This window comes from Mus musculus, chromosome 2, assembly GCF_000001635.26.
Source record: "Mus musculus strain C57BL/6J chromosome 2, GRCm38.p6 C57BL/6J".
Classification (NCBI taxonomy): Eukaryota; Metazoa; Chordata; class Mammalia; order Rodentia; family Muridae; genus Mus; species Mus musculus.
This window is the reverse complement of record NC_000068.7, coordinates 115365252-115384339: the sequence shown is the minus strand read 5'-3', so window position 1 is coordinate 115384339 and position 19088 is coordinate 115365252. Positions and strand designations below refer to the sequence as shown.

The 19088-nt window shown below is 38.4% G+C and overlaps 2 long non-coding RNA genes across 2 annotated transcripts; both read left to right on the top strand.

The window, feature by feature from the left end:
* Window positions 1-982: 982 nt before the first annotated feature.
* Window positions 983-4247, top strand: Gm31413. The gene is made up of 3 exons (XR_374885.2): window positions 983-1088; window positions 1589-1715; window positions 3647-4247. It is a non-coding gene; the product is annotated as a predicted gene, 31413 (long non-coding RNA).
* Window positions 4248-5123: 876 nt separating this feature from the next.
* On the top strand, window positions 5124-13169 carry Gm31351. The gene is made up of 5 exons (XR_374884.2): window positions 5124-5445; window positions 9271-9425; window positions 10658-10800; window positions 12018-12171; window positions 12688-13169. It is a non-coding gene; the product is annotated as a predicted gene, 31351 (long non-coding RNA).
* The last annotated feature ends 5919 nt before the right edge of the window (window positions 13170-19088 follow it).

Genomic DNA, 19088 nt, shown 5'->3' with positions numbered 1-19088 from the left:
GATCCCTCTCATAAATACAAAACACCCTTTGTGCCGTAATTCATGGTTCTTGTAGGGAAAGAAGTTGAATGGGGTGTTTTATTTTCCTTGCTTTGGTGATTCCTCTGAGAAATACTCTTGTACTGGGATGATTTAAAAATATATATTTTATAATGAAATATTTCAAACATGCAGACAAGTATAGAGAATAATATATAATAAAAATCCATGGACCTATAACACAACTTTATCAAATCTTAACATTGTACTTCAGATGTGTGTGTTTTTTTAAAGAAATAAATTTACAGATACAGCTGAGGATGTCTAAGAAATTCTGCTCCCGTCTTTTCTGTCCTCCTTCTCTGCAATGGAACAGCTATCATGAATTCATGCACATAAATATTTTATTTCATGCTTTATATTTTGCTGCATATATTTCACAACTATATACAGCAATACTATTTTATAAATGTTTCACACTTTATTTGTTTGTTTTTTCTTTTTTCTTTTTTTCAGATGGGGCATATACCGAGACAGGATCTCACGTAGCCCAGGCTGGTCATCTTAACTTTTCTTCTTTCAGCTACCACTTGGACATTACTGGCACATGGCAAGCATGCTCATCTTTACAACACATCGGAGATCAATCCTTCCCCATCTTGCTTGTTTTGTTTCATTATATGTTGGGAGTTGCCAATAGTAGTGCAAAGAGAGCTTGGTCATGGTTCTAATAACTGCAAAAAGATTTAAGTTGTGGTTGTGTAGTATTTCACCACATGGTTACATTTGAACCAGGTAGACATGTATCTTTCTTTGTTCCTTAGTATAAATGTTCCCCCTGGGTCACATAAAAATAAACAAATAAAGGTTCCTGAGGAAGGATTTCTGAGTCATGGGTCAGGTGTAGTTTTGTCTTTGCTAGATATTGCCAAATTGCCAACTTTTATTTACATCAGGATCGCTGTCTCTCCAGACATCCCATGCTAGGGTGATTGAGAATAATGTTCTTCTAAACCTCCGACCTATGCAGGAACCCTCTGGCTTCCACGCGCTCATTCTTCACATTGAAAAGAAAGCAGAAAATTGGTGGCAACGCGACTCCAATGAAGGTCAGCACTGCCTAGATAATTATCTCTTAGCTCTTTCACTCCGACTTTGGAGATCTGGCTCGAGAGATATGAACAGTCAAGCTATTGAGGGCCAGGCTGTGGTTTAAAATGTGTGACCAGATTATCTTAGAGAGCAGAAAAGGCAATAAAGGAGAAATTTCCAGGTACTTTAGACCCCAAACAATAATTTCTTCAAGTACTTTTAATAAATGTAAGGGTCCACTCGTACTCCAGCCCAAACTTACATAAAGCCAACAAAACTATCCTTTTAAAAATTCAATTCATTAAAATCAAGTAGCATTTATTGAACCCTCAAGTGAGAACAGAGTTGTGTGTCATTGTGCTCTTGTGCTCCAGGTTATCATGAAACCCTCTATCAGAAAAGCTGTAATAGGAAGAAATGAAGGGACTCAGAAATAGGAAGAAGCCAAAATGTGCTTAGGAGATGATTTTCACTCTCTGTGATTAATCCCCAGTTAATATTGCTTGTCTTCTCCCAGTAGGTAGAACATATTCCACGTGAGACGAAGATTGTACTTGCAACCATTCCCCTCCCAGAGCCAGACTAATTAGAGTTTATGCAAGAGGACGTGGGCTACATCTGAGGATACATTCCCCACTGTAAAGGTATTCAGTCATAGAGAGTATACATATGCTGTAAAACAGCCAGAATTAAATCATGACCATATTATTATCATGGTGCTTCCTTCATTTTTACGCATGAGGCTCAAGGATTTTTTCCCCACATACTTTGCTATTTCTAGGTGGATGTTAGGTGCCACATCAAATGTGTTTTTCCCTCTTCCAATTAGGAGAGAGATGACTACATAGATTTCTCTGTTGCTCAAGCCCCATCTTTCCCAAACTCAACTCTGAGCTTCTGGGTCTACATCATCCACAGCGTCAGTCTTTTGTTTCTTTGTCAGTAAGAAGCATTGGGAGACAGCTATATCAGGGTCCTTTCAGCAAAATCTTGCTGGCATATGCAATAGTGTCTGGGTTTGGTGGCTGATTATGGGATGGATCCTCGGGTGGGGTAGTCTCTGGATAGTCCATCCTTTCATCTTAGCTCCACAGAAGTGGATGCTCATAGTCATCTATAAGATGGAACAACAGGGCCCCAATGGAGAAGCTAGAGAAAGCACCCAAGGAGCTGAAGGAGTCTGCAACCCTATAGGTGGAACAACAATATGAACTAACCAGTACCCCCCCTCCCCCCAGAGTTCGTGTCTCTAGCTGCATATGTAGCAGAAGATGGCCTAGTCGGCCATCACTGGGAAGAGAGGCCCCTTGGGATTGCAAACTTTATATGCCTCAGTACAGGGGAACACCAGGGCCAAGAAGTGGGAGTGGGTGGGTAGGAGAGCGGGGGGGGGGGGGTTAAGGGACTTTGGGGATAGCATTTGAAATGTATATAAAGAAAATAACTAATTAAAAAAAAGAAACTTGGATCACACCAAGAGGGGAGGTGAAAAGAGAAGGAAAATTGTGGTCAGGGTGTATTGTATGAGAGAAGACTCTATTTTCAATAAAATAAAACAAAACAAAACAAAAAAGAAGCACTTGGAAAAGAGGAGTGTGGGGAGCATTAGGGATACCCCACCTTTCTTCTTTCCTTCCTTAACTCTCTTTCACTATGGAAACAAGTTGTTAAAAGTATCTCATATTGTATGACATCAGATGGGTAAGAACGAAGACAACTGGAAGAAGTTAGGGCTTAAATAGGTATGCCTTGTAGTTTTTGAGTGGCAATGTTTTTACCTTTGACACTGTCAATATTTTTGTATTAATAAGAAAGTGAAACATGTCTTAGAAATGTATCCAAGCCTCAGCTTTTCCACATGCAAAATGGAAATAATAACTCATAGCAACTCGTGTTGTAAGGACTGTGGAGATAATTTCACAAGCTAACAAATAGGAAGTAGTTGGCACAGGTTCTGACATACTACCTGTCACAACTGAGATAGTTTCCCATTGTTGTTTGGATATAAAGTGTCCTCAAAAGTCATGTGACAAAGGTGGATTTGCCAGCCTGTGGTGCTGATGGGAACTAGGAGAGCCATCAGGAGAAGGGGCCAGGTGGAAGGTGTTGGACTACATGGTCTTGAAGGCAATGTAGAGACCCCCACTTGGTTCTCCATTTTCCCCTTTGCTTCTTGTGTGGCAGGCAGCTTTGATCCACATTGCTTTTCCAACCATGCTGTGCAGTTTAGCCATAGACCCAAAAGCAACACAGTCAACTACGCATACACTCACTTCTCTGAAAGTATCCCTCAAAACAAACCTTTCTTCCTTGTATCTTAATATTCTCAGTCATTCTGTCTCAGCAAGGGAAAGCTGAAATACACACTAGCTTTCTCATGTTTATTTCCTGCCACTTACTGTATTTTCTAAGAGATCTTCAAATACTGATTTGCAGTTTTTAAAAAATAATGGAAAAAGTTTTTTTTTCTTTCTGTACAATAAAGTCAAAGTATTATATTTGCTACTTTTCCTGTGAACACCTGCGGGTAGAATAATAACTTCTACAAACTGTCATTTGTTTTTGTATTTTCCAGTTGAGCACCCGGAAGCCATAGAATCTCAGCTTGAATTCTGGATCCATGTCTTCTTAAAAACAGAACCTTAGATTGAATCTTGTCTCATCTGCAAGGATTAGCATGAGGAACGCTTTAAAAGCCCTGGTAAGACATTTACTTCAGCACTAAATCAATGTGAGCCTGGATGATGTATTATGGTCATCACTGTTTTCCTTAGTTACTCTTCGACTCCTCGGAAGTACGTACAGAAGACAGTGAAATGGTGAGAGTTCTACCAAATGAGTAAAACCTTTCTGAAGAGCACTCAAGGGCCATTCCAGGACCCCGCATGTTACGGCCCCTGTGTGTTTATCTCATTCTTCTATGCTTTTTTGCCGCCAGCTCCGGAACAGTATCTCTCTGGATGGTCTTGTGTTTAGATTTGACTTCATTCCGAGGACCCTTCAAGACAGAAGTGTAGCATTTGTTTATGAGCAGGTGATGGCAGCTTTGAGGGATACACCGAGGGAGTTTAGAAGACTGGAGTCACGAAACAAAGAGTTTGGGATTATCATTTTCTCACCAGTCAACCAACTGATAAGAGAAGGGAGGAATGTGACAAGTAAGAAGAGCCCTTGCGGGAGGGGAGGTCTTTCTTGATTTTGTGGTCTGTTTCTCACAGAAGCAGAAGGAACTTAAATGTCAAGGTGGTACTGGAAGTGGAACTTCCTTCCCTTGTCACATGAGAGTGTATAAAGAAAGGAGCAACGAGTGCAGGGCAAAACACACCACATCTTTTTGTGTCAAGAAAGATTGGTCTTTCCTTGATTTGGGACTAATTCTTAGATGTGAAAATACTACATGGAATCACTACTGGAAAAGCAAAAGATTGGGAAAAAAATACAAGTACTAATTATGGAATCTTGCACACCACAGACATATGGACACATCTTTTATAAACTAAGATAAAAAGATAACAAGTCTCCTGTTTTTTAAGTGTTTTAAGTCCATATGTAATCTTTATCCCCCCCCCCTTTTTTGTAAGAATAGGAAAACATACATTCCTCCTTAGGTAATATAAACATTGGGGAATTTCTACTTTAACATCTAAGGCCCACAGCTTCAAGATCAAGAAAACTAAAGAGTAAACCAAAATATAAACACAGGTATGGAGACAAACCTCTTATATTTTTATAATGCAACTCAGTTTTACTAATGTCCTTTACTTTCTCCTATGCCAAGATTCTATTAAATTACAGTACAGGGGAAGATATTGATTAAGACTGGATTCTTTTAATATTTCAATGAGTAAGTCATTATTTCAAAGATGGTAATTCCTGATGACATTTTCTCATTTCTACCTATTATTGTATTTAGACAGTGAAGATCATTTAATGCTAAATAAAGTCCTAGGCTAGTTACATTTATTGTTAAATGACTACCTCTATTGATCTTTAAAATTTATAAAAATTGTATATCAAGCTATCAAGTAGCTGGATTTTCAGGAAATTCTTCTTATTAAAAGTTCATGTTTGATAAGGCACTCTCTTCACATTGCTAACATTAAGCATAATTTCTAGGCAGGAGACAATTACATTAATGAATGATTCTTGTGTTATCAAATCCCATGGAAGCCATTTCTGCAAAATGAACTGGAAAATCTGCTCTGTATTTAGAAGACGTGGCCGTTCCCATCCCGACAAAGAAGGCCAACTTTTGTATTACCATTGCGTTACCAATGGACGATTCTGGCCTGGAGTTCTACCATCAGAAAATGTTCTAATAAATCCAAGCCCCAAATAAGTTCTCGTCCAGTGGAGCAGTTCATTATTCATTGGGTAGGATATAAAGAAAAGCTTAATATTTTCCTGATGATTCTCTGCCTTGTAAATTTTATTCTTTCTCATTCAGGTAAAAAAAAAAATCCAACTCTCTTAGTAGTGTTATTTCTAAATTAGAAAAATTTCTTCTTTAATTTAACCATGTATAAAATTTTCAAGCTTTAATGATTTTTACTCACCAATAAATATATTTTAAGTAGTTGAGAAGATTTTTTTTTTTGCTCTTACCACATAATCCATCACAAGAGGTTTAAATATTTGTGTCTCCCTAAGTTTTATTTATACCAAACACTCATTACTTGGATCAGTGTAAAGTATTTTTTTCTGTACTTTGGAATATCTTTCTTACAAGAGTGGATAGAAGGATGATTCAGATTACAGCCATCAATGAGAAATGCTAGCCTGAGGATAACTCTGTCACCCACATGTTTTGTAAGTAATGTTAGGTCCAGAGCAAGGAACCCAGATTGCTAACAGCAGACCTAGAATTAGTAGGCAGATACTTGACTATGAAATTGTTGCTCTGTCTCTTCTTACTGTAACCCTGTCCCCATCTTCTTACTTTTCTGAAATCTTGCCTAGAATTTTTGCAAGCATGCTATGACCTAAGGGCACTGCTAGTCACTAAAGCTCTGGGGAGCTGTATCCTGAAGTGACACAGCAGAGCTTACTCTGCTCTAAGATGCTACCAGCTTTGGGGGCATAGAAGGAATGAGAATTGAAGTAAGAGAGTAAGATCAGCAGACAAATATCTCCTCTACATTCTGATGGGATTGAATGATGTCAGGCAAAGCAATGGCCCTGGGGGATTCACAGTCAGGGTGGCTGGAAAAATCAGAAAGATTCATTTACATAGTTTGGGGAAGGGATTTTAAAATCATGAAAGTCAGCCATCAATGGGAGGAGAGGCCCTTGGTCTTGCAAAGATCATATACCCCAGTACAGGGGAATGCTAGGGCCAGGAAGCAGGAGTGGGTGGATTGGAGAGCAGTGCAGAGGGATGGTATAGGGGACTTTCAGGATAGCATTTGAAATGTAAGTAAAGAAAATATCTAATAAAAAATGAGCTAATTCTTTTAATAAAAAATAATGGTTATATGATGATTTGAAAAAAAAAGGAAGTAGAAGTCATAACAAAAATGAAGGATGAACTTGTAGCATGGACAGAGAATAAGTAGAAATTTCTTCAAAACCATAAAACAGTAAGTGAGGGGCCAACATACCATCTCAGCATTACTACTAACAGACATGCAAATAGAAACACAGAGATGAGGATGCAGGGAAGTGACATAGTTTTCACTAAGCATGACCAATGTGCATCCTCACAAAGAAACAAATAAAGGAAAAACATTTTAAATATCACTTGAACACCATCTCTCCCATTTAAACAGCTAAAGAGAATCAAATGTTGAAAATATCCTAAATGAAGAACTGCGAGACACTTAGTACATAGGCTGTTCCACTGAGAGGGATGACGTCATCAAAGACTAGCTAGACAATGTTATCACAGAGAGATTTACACATCTATCCCCGAGGTCTCAAAATACTCCTCATTTGGGGCCCTACAATTCTTTCTCTTGTAATGAACCCTGAGGTAAAAACAACCAGATATAAAAGTTTAAAGCTGAAAAAAATTACACATGAGGAATATTTGTTGAATAAATTTAATATGTATATAATGTTCAAATGTATATAATTTTCAATATAATTATCACCACATATATAATTTATAAAATACAAATAATATTTTAACACATTGTTAAATTGTTGAGCTTAATTGAGAAAAGGTGAATGTGAGTCTTCAACATCTGTTTATTTTATATATATTTATATTCTTTAATATTTTAATGTGTTTTGATGTATTATATTTTATGGGGAAGACAGTTCTGAGTGAATAGAAATCCTCTCCATCCATGTGGAAGACTTAGTTAGAGAAGAGGAGGTTAGGGAATCCAGCAAGGACAGGAAACATTGAGAATCATGACAGTGGTGGTGGTGGTGGTGGTGATGGTGGTGGTGGTGGTGGTGGTGGTGGTGGTTGTGATGCTAGTGGTGGTGGTGGTGGTGGTGGTGGTGCTGATACTGGTGACAATGATGATGGTGGGGATCATGGTAATGGTGATGATGATTTGAGACAGATTGATGGAGCCAGATCACTTCCAGTCTATTAGGACATGGTAACAACCTGTCATTCTATATTGATTCACCCTCTTCCTGTCTTTCCTACAATAGTTAAATGCACCAGGACAAGTATTTGTTTTGTAATTGTGTTTTTATCATTAGAATCTTACAGCTCAGTATAAGAGCCAGTAGCCACAAAAGAATATAAGCACTTCAGAAGTAGTTGATAGGAGTTGTAAAATAGGATGTGTCTTAAGGAACATTTGTTTTTGTTGGACACTGAAACAATAATAATTGGACATAGAGAACTGAACTAAATGCTATATCAATATTAACTGTACTAACTTCTCACTTTAAAAATACAACTAACCTTATATTCAATATACATTTAACTTAAATTGAAATTAAATAGACATTTAACAAATATCTGAAACAATTTATGTGGCTCACACAATATTACTATTGAAATCACAGTAGCTGGTATTCATTGCTTGCTGAATAAATGAATAAGAAGATGGGGCAGATCTTTTTTATTTCTTGTGATTTCCAGATTTTATTTTTGATGCCAAGACAGAGGGACTTCTTCTGAAAGAGTTGGTTTCTGGTGCATAGTTATTGAAGTAGCTTCTCCCAGACCATTGCTTTCCCTGGAGTACTTCTGAGAGGCCCTACTCAGTGTCTGGTAGGCATGCACTTGGCTGCAGAGAGCTCTGGGTTGAGGTAGAAACTTTTGCTGTTGCTGGTATAGTAGTCAAAGACTTGGATTTGACAGAATCAACAGCTACTCTCATGGTTTGCAATTATATATCCAACATCTTTATCTTGCATACAAGTAGAGGCCAGTACTCTGTTCATTGGGAGACAAGTATGCATAGAGCAGGATTCTAAGGGGGCCGATCTTCAAATTCTTAGTGGTTTAAGAGAGATGCTTCTTTTTATGAGTCTGTAAGTGTAAGAGATGAAGTTCCTAATTATGCATTTACCTGTAAGGGTTTCATACACATCTGTGTTGTCCAGACATATATTTATAGAAATGATCTTTTCCTATCTATAGAAATGTAGATGAGTAAATTTTCAAGAATTTATAGGCAGCCATAGAAAAGTGTTTTCTACGTGGATGACAGACACAGAGGATGAATCCTGCTTCAGGCAATAGCAAGCAAGTTAAACCATCTCTGATTGACTTTTATTAACTCTGATTTGTAAGGCTGATAGGCTCAGGCTTGTAGCTGATGGACAGGTTTTTGTCACTCAGCCAAGATATGAATCCTAGAGAAATGCCAAGAAGAAGAGACGGCGTTGTTCTCCCAATCCATTGTGCTTTGAGCATTTGCTACTTTGTTTTTTTCTGTTTTCCATACCCAAGCTGAAATGTTTTTACCAATTATTTTGTCATTCTTTATAAAACTTAGTTTAATCAGACGCGGAGTCTGATCTTTGTGCTTTAGGCTATGGCTGTAAATAGCAACGATGTGGAAATGCTATTTGTTTGAGCAGCTGAACACATTGGTTAAGAGAGCAGGCACAAGAATACGAACAAACACATGCTTTTTTTTTTCGACTCCTAGCTTCCCCCAAAGGCTATTTGTTTATTGAAAAATTTCCTTTAGGTATCCTTTAAAATGCCTTTCATAGTCTAGTTAGGTATAAACTCAAAAGCCCTTTATATAAATAACATATTCCTTTCTGTTCATTGGATAGGCAGTAGGCACAGTTACACAGCTTGCTTCTGATAGCTCCGAAGTACTGTCTTATCCACTGACTCTTGTGGAACATTTACTGGAATGTTGCTTGAGGATCCTTTGAAGACACTGCATTTAAACTTCTCAAACATGCTGCATGGGCTATTATTCCAGGTAGAAATGCATTTCCAAAGTTTTTTTTTTTTCAGTTTTTTTTTTTTTTTTTTCAGTTTTCAGACAGTAACAGAATTGAGTCTCTAAATTGCTCAGTGCTTTTGGTCTTAGCTATAAGTGGGCAACCCAAGTTTCCCTGCTATGTTCTACTCATTAAAATCTGCTCTCTGAAATGACCCAATGGTCACCTTGTCAGTCAAATATAAAGGCTGATGAGGTTTAGTGGGCTTCCTGTTTCCTTTGAGACTTCTCTGGCCCTTGAGTTATTTAGAAGTTTGTTTTTCTAGATTTTCTAGGTGTGTTATTGAATCCTAACAACAGTGTTCTGAATGCAGAACATACTCTTATCATTTTGGTTCTTCTCAATTAAACCACTTTGGTTTAATGGTTTAGCCAATGATCTGTGTTGGTAAAATATCCAATGTAGCTTGCCTTTTTTTTCTACTTTGTGGGGTTTTGTCAGTTCTTCTGTCCACTAGTAACATCTTCTCTGGCTTAACTCAGCTTCTTCTGGAACATTGTTCCCTTATTTTAGCTCTGCTCAATCTTCTCTTCTCTTCTCTTCTCTTCTCTTCTCTTCTCTTCTCTTCTCTTCTCTTCTCTTCTCTTCTCTTCTCTTCTCTTCTCTTCTCTTCTCTTCTCCTCTCCTCCCCTCCCCTCCCCTCCCCTCCCCTCCCCTCCTCTTCTCTTCTCTCCTCTTCTCCTCTCTTCTCCTTCCCTTTTCCCCTCCCCTCCCTTTCGCTCTCACCCCCTCCCCTATCTTCCCTTCTGCTCCCCTTGTCTCCTCTTCTCCTCTCTTGCCTATTCAAACTTGTCTCTTCCTGCATCAACTGTCTTCTCTGACCCCACTCTCTGACCCCACTTTTCTGCTACCTGGACTTTCCTACTTTTCTGCCAGCTGAATATTCCTCTGACCTACTCCAATTCTAGTCAACTCCTATCTCAGCTTCTGCTGGCTTTTTATATCCTTTCCTGTTCCCAGAATTCCAAAAGTCAACTGACACTGAAGAGTCTAAGGTCTTGTAAAGAACAAGAAACACAAAATAAATCACACTACAGTCCCATTTGTGCTTGGTAAAAATGTATGTTTTTCTCCTATTGTAAACAGTGTTCTGTAAAATTTTATCAGGACTTTTTGTTTTTTTGGTTTTTTGTTTTTTTTTGATATTCTTGTTGGAAGGATGGGGAAGCTCCTAATTGTAATTGCTGGACTGTATATTTCTTCATTTCAGTTTCTCACTCAATATTTGTTGACATCCAAGTGGGGCAAGGAAGGTCTCCTCATCATTCCTGGGTGGGGGTGAAGATGAAATACACAGCTCCTAGCTCTTCTTCCACTGGTACCAGGCACAGATGACATTGCTACCACTAAGAGGTGAGGAGCGTTCTGGATCTCTGGTAAGCTCTCTCTGACTCTGCCATACCCAACTAGCTGGAGGAGTGACTGGTATGCACTATATACTGGAGAACTAGGTACGGAGAGGTGAAGTTCTAGATTGCCACGTGATATCCAATGGGTGTACTGCATTAGTATTCAGAAGGGATGATAAACTGTTTAGTCTATCCTGATATGATCCTGGCAAGAGATGGTATCATTGTAAGGATGCTGGGATGGCCAACTTTCATTCAGCTTTTTCCTACCGAAGCTTTTGGAAACACAGGTGATCTCTGTAGACTTGGACTGGAATGAATCATGTTTCAGTATTTCTGTCTTGCTGTGTCTTCACCTCCCCATGGGAATTATGGGGCAATAGGAATTCTTTCTCATTCACAATAAGAATGGACGATGGCATGATCATTTTGGAAGAAACTTCAGCAGTTTCATGTAAAACAGCACATTTCTTTTTTGAAATCACTAAAACAATGGAAATTTATTTCCCGAAACAAGAAATCAGAAGTGAAATACTTCAACAGTGAGCGTGTTCAGCAATAGGATGAAGTCACAAAGGTCCCTCAAGGGTGTTTCTGCCTACAAAATTACAGAGTTCCCCTATAGAGTTCCAAAGTGCCACAGTCATTCACCAGCTTCTTAACATTTTTACTGATTTAGTAGGTTTCACACCCTTTTTATTGACAATAGATTTTTCTCTCATATAATATATGCTGATTACAGTTTCATCCCCTTATGTTCTTCTCAGTTCCTTCTCACCTCCCCCTCTCATTCAGGTGTACTCCTTTTCTGTTATTAGAAAACAAACAGGCTTCTAGGGAATATGATATGATATGATATGATATGATATGATATGGTATGATATGATATGATATGATATGATATAAAGTAACACTTTGGAATAGGACAAAACAAAGAGAAGGAAAAGAGCCCAAGGAAAAAAAAAGCACAAAATTCAGAGACTCCCTTGTTCACACACTCAAGAATCCCATAAAAAACTCAAAACTTAAAGCCATAATATATACCCAAAGGAAACTCTTTCAGCTCCCATTTCTGTGCAGGGGTTGGGGGAGATAGGGCCCTGAGCCCTGAGGGGAGGGATTTGATGGAGACACACAATTTAGGACTCTTCGTTCCTAGGTCTCTTACTCTCTGCCTAGTGTCTGGCTGTGGGTCTCTGTATTTGTTCCCCTCTGCTGCAGGAGGAAGCTCCTCTGTTGACAGCTGAGCAAGGCATCGATCTATGAAAACTCGGGGTGCTCTTAATCATGCAGTGCAGAAGCAACATCCTTTGGTATTTACCCAAAGAAGATCAACAATTCTGCCCACAAAGAAACCTGCACAGGAACGTAGCAGGTTTGTTCATTAATTGCTCCAATTTGTAAACAACTAAGATGTCCTTAGGTGGGTGAATAGATTAATAATCTATGGTACACCCAGGCACTGGAAATGAAATACTATTAATCTCTAGAAAGAAATGAGATCCATGAAAAGACAAGGAGGAATCTTACCACGCAAATTACTAAGTGGAAGATTCCAGCTGGGAAAGAGCACTTATTGAATAATTCCAACTGTATTAAGTTCAGTAAAAGGCAAAAGCATGCAGACAGTACAAGTTCATCACTACCAAGGTTTGCTAAGGGGAAAAGGATAGCTCAGCATAGACGATTTGTAGGACAGTGAACTTATTTATAGATAGGTATAATGATGGATATGTTTCCCAATTGAAAACCATTATCTTGATAGATAGCAAGGAATCTTTCTTACTCTTCATTTTTAATCATTTAGGTGATGTTTAAAACTGGAAATAGGTAAACACATTACAACTATTTACATCTTTTCGTTTTTATTTTTCTTTTTTGTTTTGTTTAGTTGTGTTTTAAGATCTGCTTTTGTCTGATGCATCCAACTGCTTGCCAGAGGAGGACCTCAGGGTATTCCATCCATGGAGTCTTGGCTGTGTCACTTAATAGCCAGTTCAGCTTGTCCCTGCAGGATTTGGATAACTGTAAGAAGCAACTGTCTTTCCATCCATGTTTCTCACTCTGAAATTTCTTAGATGTCGTTCTTGAAAGTTGGAGTTGGGAGGAAACAAACTTGGGTAATATTATCTGTGGGTAGTGCCCCAAGTATAAACAAAGCTGTCTTCAAGGGTCTACACCTAATACTCCTACCGGAAGCATGGTGATAATAAGCCAGATGCAGACATTTCCTTCAACATTCCCCAGACGATGTGGCTCCTCGCACCAGATTAGAATGTAGTCTGTACAGAGAGGCATGTTAGAGCCTTTCTCTCGGGAGGAAAAACAGTTTTCAGTCTGAGACTGACCCTGTAACTGTAGTCAAAATCCAGTGTTACATCATCCTCGAAATATTCTATTTAATACAGAGGCAGGTTATAGGCAGACAAAAAAAAATCACTGTTTTCAAGTGACATTTGATGTTTTTATTTTCTCTCTAGCCTCATTTGATATATATATATATATATATATATATATATATATATATATATATATATATATATATTTAAAGGTCAGAGAGGCCTTCAAAGGGTAAAACAAATAAAAAATTTAAATATTTTTATCTATGTTATCTGATTTTCCTTTTAAGGCAATGGCTTCATGTTGTCTAGTCTTGAACTCTGAATTTCACAATGTCACTCAAAGTGTTTTTCAAGATCATCCTCTATGATTATGGTAGCATCATGACTCTATCTTTGATAAAAATGAAAAAAATTTTCCTAACATTTAGAGAAGATTTGTGTGTTTTCCATGTTTCCATTATAAATCTATTTGTCATCAAGCAGAATCGTGATTGGCCTTAGAGTTGATTCTGAAAGACATCAATGAAAGGAAATCTCCACTGAAGACTTGAAACTAAGTGTACCCCATAATAGCAACTGTTAGGAGAGCAACAAACAGGATGCATGACTGAAATCATCTGCTAAGTGGCATTTAGTGCTGACTAATAGACCAAAATACCATTTGTTACTTATTGTCACTTGGTGTTATTTATTGTCACTTGGTGTTTGGCACTCTATGAAGCTTTGTGACTCCCTAGGGTGGGAGGATATACAGGAATAATCAGTGGTGGTCTGCAACTATATGCCATGCATGTCAAGTGTGGGTCAAGTATCACACATTTCTTCTTGTGTTAAGTTGCTTACTGTGCAATGAGATGGTGAGTATTAGCTGGGAACTTCCTTAGGAGAGCAGCTACCAGGAAAAACACCTTGACCCTTAGAGCTGGCTCATGCTGCTGATAACTTGCATGTGAGAGCACCGTGATACTGCTGACCCTACTTTTACCATCGGACTCTCTGAGTTTGATTTAGAGAGTAGAAATCCAAACACATAGGAAAGAGCACATAGCAAGGAGAAATAAGCAATGAGTCCACATAACTCCGTCATTGGAGATCAGGTACCTTGAATTAGGTTACCAGCTGATTCCTGAGACACAGGTGCTTGCAGTAAGAAGCCCTGTATTTTAAATGTGGTTCTTAGACATTTGGATGTATAGTAGCTAGGAAAAATTAAAGCCGGACACAGTCTTTCTATTTATAGTGTACAGTTTAGATGGGAGTAACAACAGAAACCCACAATTCTATACTTAAAAACAAGTGGATGAAAATTAAAGTAATGGAAGCTAGCATGTGGGCTATTTCCTCAGAAGAGACATGAGGTTCCCAGTATGCTTGTCTCATCTCCTAGACTTAATACACTTGGTTGATGTTCAGAAGTCTCGGGCTTCTTTTGGGCACAGAAAGGGAAATTTTGGTGCCATGAAACATCAAGGAAGGAAGCCATAATGATCTTCCCACACTGTGTTCTTTGTTTCTGCAAGATCAGCTGACTGAATATAAAGTTTGTAGTTGCATTGTTCCAAGATACTGTGTTATAGGACTTCTCATTGAGATTAATTGTACATGAAAACACTTCTTGCAAACCACTGCAAACCCCTAGATCATGAAAAGTTTGAGAATTACTGAAATACAAAGTGTGTACCCCCTCCATCGTGCTTCACATCTAGCTCAGCTTGGGTAAGGATACCAAACTGATGGGTTTCTTTTAGACTTTGTCTGTTTCTAATCAGATTCACTTTTGATTTTCTGTGAGATCCTCTTAGGGATGGTCTTAATTAATTAATTGATTAATTAATTTTGGTGAGATTGGGAAGGTTACATAGTTCTGGTAATATCCATATTTTCAATCCTACACCTTAAAAGCAAACATTTAAGCACATATGAGGGTTTGTAAAAGTTTGAATACTCTGTTAGATGCAATTCAAATTTTGCCACATAACGTCTTGAACTGAATAGAATTTCATGGAAATGGGGTTTATTACAAAATAAGAAAAGTTAAGTCTTCGCAGTCCCTGGATATTTTTTGTGGCCTAATGAATTTCACGAGTCATTCCAAGGTTTGTCCATACACTCCAACACTAATGGAGTTAGTCTTTCTTTGAGTTTTCACTATTGGAGTCTCTTTTGGTCCTAGAGATGTATATGTTTAACAAACATGCCTTAGATAAAGTATCTTCTTCTAATGAGTATGAGACAAGCCTGGTATGAAATTAACCCTCACCAGCTGGGATAAATCATTAGATGATTTTAGGATTAACAGGATATCTTTGGTTATTAGATAATTCCTTTGTGCTATTAATTGGTAACTTATGGATGAATATCCAACAGGCACTTCATTATATTTCCTGATAAAAGACTCACTTGAAATCTTTTAAGGCAAATAATCACAATTGAGTACAAAACAGCACAATTAAGAACTGTGCCCCATGTATCTAGTGATCAGGTGTCTGCAGGTAAAAGGCCGCAGTGGGGGCCTCTGGATAGCTGACAGAGAGAGGATTAAGCTGGCAATACTGGTGGCTTCTCATTGGGCTGCAGGATTTGCCTCTCTGGCTTCCTCTTTTCTCAGGACTTCTGCCTCATGGCCATTCAACAGTTCATTAGCATGAGGATGAGAAGTGTGCAGGCTGAGGCATCCCCTGCCCTGCCCGCCCCACATTACTCCTGTCAGCAGTTCTGGTAAAAGGACATGTGGGGGAGAAGATTGAAACTAATGGCTGCAGTGAGACTGAGGGATTACCTGTGGTTTTCATTAGTTCCCCTCACTTGTTAACAAGTGAAGCCAGAGCTGAGCGCAGTATTATTTTCTTTATTTACCGGAATATGCAACGTGCTGAGTCCCACATAAAACCCCTAGCTTGCTATTTATGCCTTCCAACTAACTGGAACCTAAGGGAAACTAAGTATGGTCAGTAAGGATAACTTAGTTCTGTAAAGCTAGGGATGTTTCTCAATGCACACAAATACAGGTAGGTTTAATACACACACACACACACACACACACACACACACACACAGACACAGACACACACACACACACACACAGAGACACACACCACACACACAGACACACACCACTTATAATCAATTCCTTCGAAAGACTCAATTCACGTGGGATTTTTCTGTGTTCTTTTATTTTGAACACAAATGATTATTTGTGGAAGACACGTTAGTCTGAAACTGAATCAATTGGGTAATCAAAGGGGGACAAAGAAATTTAACACAGACTCAGTAAGGATTTCATGAAACACGACCTTAAAATTGCAAGTCTTTGATGTTATTAAATAAACATAGCCATTCAGCAAAAATAATCAGCTTCAGTGTAATGTGAATAAGTGCTTCGGGTAAAATAACAAGTGTCAGAATTACATGTGCATTGAAGTTGGACTATGTTCTCAACAGCTCAGACTGACAGACTTGGAGAGAGCTTGTCGGAAAGCTGTGTGAATGACTCAATGGCCTAGTGAATGGAATTTTTTCCTAAACATGGTGGTACATGCCAGTACTTCCAGCCTGAGAGCCTGAGGCAGGAGGATTCTCAGTTTGAGGCCCAGCCTGGGAACACAATAAGACTCTTGTCTTAAGAAAAATAAAATAAAATAAGATAAGGGGAATTCCACAATATTCTCAAGTAACGTATTTAATAAGACAAACCACTTGAAAGTGTAACTTAAATCAGCAAAATGTGAATTTCTGACAACTTAAAATTTCTAGAAACACTGTAGATGCATTCAACATATTAAAAGTAACTCTGGGATATTCTCATTAGACATTTAAAGTATAATCTTATATTTAAAGCTATTCTTATGTAATAGCATGTATTAGTTTCATAAATCATACTCAAATTTTATTGTGCTAGCAATTGTATCCACCTTTATCTCCACCCTTGTGGAGAGCAGGGTCACATTAACCAATGTCAAAAGGGCAATAGCATTTGGAAAGAATTTTATAAATTCATCGCAAGCATACTACATTTTAATAATACAGCCTTCAAAAATAGTATGGGCTATTTTTATGAAATTATGTATTTAATTAAAATTTTGTGAAATTATGTTTGTAATTAAAAGTGTAATTACATAATACATATCCATAATATCAATATATCAATCTATTTATTTATCTATCTATTTATATATATATATATATATATATATTTTACTGAGACAGACTGGGATTGGAAAGTTCTTGTGAGAGTCTGTGAAGATGTGTCTACTGGCCTCTTAGCAGCTGGATCTGACAGAAACCAAATCACTGACAATTTCATGTTAGCATTTTTAAAGTGACAAATTTCATTTGTAGAATGTAATGATGGTGCTAACAATTTATTTCAAATTTTTAAAATTAGGGTTTAGGAACTGATCATTAAATGAGGGCTGGGTGACACAATTTGTAAACACAGCAGTTCCCCTTCCGTCCTCACCCCTTCCCTTCCCTGCCCTCCCCTCCCCCCTCCCTCTGCGCTCCTATCTTTCCCTTTCTTTTTAGGCGCCAAGTTGATGTGTCCTTGGTACTTAGACATGATTTACTTTTGTTTCACACATCCTGAGCCACAGAGGTTGGATGCTCCAGTGATTCATTGAGTCCAGCCAATGAGGAGAACCTTCTTTACCTTGTATGTTTCTTCCGGTCATATACAAACACTTGTGTACTCCCCTCTTTTGGAATCTTGGCTCCATATTTTGTGAGAAAATGTTGCTCTTTCAGTTAGGTGGCCTTGGTGTTCAGAGCTTGTGGGCTTTTCACGGCTGATTTATGAGAATATGCCAGATACAGGAACTATGTACCTTGAACCAGGTTCCGGGTCTCCAGCTGAGGTCTCCCAAGGATTCCTTTTCTCTCTCTCTCTCTTTTTGTTTTTTGTTTTTGTTTCTGTTTGTTTGTTTGTTTTTGTTTTTTGTTTTTATTTTTTTGAGACAGGGTTTCTCTGTGTAGTCCTGGCTGTCCTGGAACTCACTTTGTAGACCAGGATTGCCTTGAACTCAGAAATCCACCTGCCTGTGCCTCTGCCACCCAAGTGCTGAGATTAAAGGAGTGTGTCACCACGCCCAACTTAAGGATTCCCTTTCTGAAACCAAAGCTTAGCCCAAAACTCTAGCACAGGTCAGATGACATCTTTCTTAGAAAGGACAGGAAACCAGTATTTTCATAGAGATGGCCTTTAAAAAATATTTGACCAGAGTCAAGTTGCTGTTTTTATATTTAAGGGAACAGTTTGAAAATCTGAACTGAAATTGGCAATTGGAGGTTGAAGGTGCCCTGGCAGCTGGAAGTCTAATGATGAATATTAATGGTAACATGAATTTACATTTCATGCACTGTAGAGACAATAGTTTAAATGTTGGAGGATGCTCAGTCTTAGAGGGAGAGGGAGGGGAGGAAACTGGGGAGTATGTAATTAGGAGACTTATATACCAGAAAATAACACAGGCTTGTGTGTGGGACAGCACATCCATCCCAAAGGCTGGGAACATGGAATTCCTATGTGCTCTTAATTGTGAGAATTTTTTTATTTTAGTTTGGGTTATGAGACATGTTATAGAAAAAGGTTCTATTTGAATATCAGAAAGATTGACCAAGCAGTATATGAAGTCAGCTGCCTGGGGATGCCAATGTTTTCAAGAAATAGTACTCTCAGGTGAGGATTGACTAAAGCTACTCACAAGTAATGAGCATCAATATGGGGCAGTATCCAAAAGACACATGTGCCCATGAATGTGGTCCAGAGAGCTAGGACTAAGGACATTACAAATGGTAAGCCTTCAGAATGTACAGAATGCCTGTACTTGTCTAGCATGAGTACCCAGATCTGAGAGCATGGTAGTGAAGGGCAGAGAGCCATTGCCTTTGAAATGGCAACTCAGAAATGATCAACTCCTTGTGGAGTGTGAGCCTTTGGTATTAGAGATTGGGT